Consider the following 2,353-nt stretch of genomic DNA (forward strand, 5'->3'; position numbering starts at 1 on the left):
TCAGCACTTAGCCATACTGGCTGACCTTTGGGCTGCCCCCTCCAGGGGGAATGGCAGATGTGGGCGGTGATGGGGCATGATAATGCAATTAATTCCATAATTACTGGCATTGTGAAGCAGTGGAGGGTAGGCCATGTTGATGCGATTCAATGCTAATCGTGTCATTGGCTGCCTGTACCACCCATTTCACTTAGGAAGTGGGTGGCTACGCCATAGGGAGACTTGTCCACTCTTCCGGGCATCCAGAGGTGCCACTCGAATTCGGTAGCCTGCTGGACGATCCAGGGGAGAAGGCAATTATGCTCTCACCTAGGCTTACCGTACTATCCCTTTAAACTGGGACACTCATGAATTACACAGTTTCTGTGGCTGGCTGACTTCAAGCCTCATTTCACCTGGTTTTAGTCAGCCACGTAACCTGTGTAATCCATTAGCATCCCTGTTTAAAGGGATAGTATGGTAAGCCTACCCTTACCCCACAGAAGGTGCAAGAGATAGGACTGAAGTAGGCGTCTTCTTGGCATACATACGACTCAAAATATAACGTTGGCTAGATGACCACAAGACAGTTTCCTACGCGCATAAGCCCGTTGTCACCAGGTGAGGCACATGTCACAGACGGAGAGAAGCGGCTGAGATACGTCAGATACAGAATTACTCCGATGTAGAGGCGCATGTGTTCTCTGCGGAGCATGTACTGTCTGCAAACATTTCTAGATGTGACAGCATTTGGTCTTGTGGGCGACTCATGCCCAATAATATTTGTACTCTATGAACCATATATTGGAAATTCTACATGGAGTACAAATGGCAAACAGTGTATGCTAGTAATTGTCCTACAGCATTTCTTATCATCTTAATTAAAACACTATTGCTGGGAATCAGCGCACACAGCCCAGCCACACTCACAGCGGCACACAGCCCAGCCACACTCACAGCAGCACACCGCCCAGCCACACTCACAGCAGCACAGCCACTCTCACAGCAGCACACCGCCCAGACACACTCACAGCACACCGCCCAGCCACACTCACAGCAGCACACCGCCCAGCCACACTCACAGCACACCGCCCAGCCACACTCACAGCAGCACACCGCCCAGCCACACTCACAGCAGCACAGCCACTCTCACAGCAGCACACCGCCCAGCCACACTCACAGCACACCGCCCAGCCACACTCACAGCACACCGCCCAGCCACACTCACAGCAGCACACCGCCCAGCCACACTCACAGCACACCGCCCAGCCACACTCACAGCAGCACACCGCCCAGCCACACTCACAGCAGCACACCGCCCAGCCACACTCACAGCAGCACAGTCACTCTCACAGCAGCACACCGCCCAGCCACACTCACAGCACACCGCCCAGCCACACTCACAGCAGCACACCGCCCAGCCACACTCACAGCAGCACACCGCCCAGCCACACTCACAGCAGCATACCGCCCAGCCACACTCACAGCAGCACAGCCACACTCACAGCAGCACACAGCCCAGCCACACTCAGCAGCACACCGCCCAGCCACACTCACAGCAGCACAGCCACTCTCACAGCAGCACACCGCCCAGCCACACTCACAGCAGCCAGGGGCGTTTCTACAGAGGAGGGGGCCCGTGTGCACCTCCGGGTGGGCCCCCTCCTCTGCACGGCGCTGTAGACGGCGTAGTAGACTCCGGCACTGTGCCGGAGTCTACTGCGCATGCGCAGATCTCCGGAAACATGGCGCCCGCCATGATCCGGAGACCAATTTGGCTACCGCGCATGCGCGGCAGCGATTTTCGCCGCGATTGCATCTCCCGGCGCTGGACTCCGGAAAGGTAAGTATTAAAATGGGTGCAATGGGTGCGGCGTGGGCCCCCCCTGGACCCAGGGGCCCGTGTGCACCACTCACATTGCACCCATTATAGAAACGCCAGTGACAGCAGCACACAGGCCAGCCACTCTCACAGCAGCGCACAGCACAGCCACACTCAGCAGCACACAGCACAGCCACTCTCACAGCAGCACACACACACAGCACATCCAAACTCACAGCAGCACAGCCACTCTCACAGCACAGCCACACTCAGCAGCACACAGCACAGCCACTCTCACAGCAGCACACACACACAGCACATCCGAACTCACAGCAGCACAGCCACTCTCACAGCAGCACACAGCACAGCCACTCTCACAGCAGCACACACACACACACAGCACATCCGAACTCACAGCAGCACTGCCACTCTCACAGCAGCACACCGCCCACCAACACTCACAGCAGCACACCGCACAGCCACTCTCACAGCAGCACACACACACAGCACATCCGAACTCACAGCAGCACAGCCACTCTCACAGCAGCACAC

The sequence above is a fragment of the Pseudophryne corroboree genome, chromosome 9, assembly GCF_028390025.1.
Source record: "Pseudophryne corroboree isolate aPseCor3 chromosome 9, aPseCor3.hap2, whole genome shotgun sequence".
NCBI lineage: Eukaryota > Metazoa > Chordata > Amphibia > Anura > Myobatrachidae > Pseudophryne > Pseudophryne corroboree.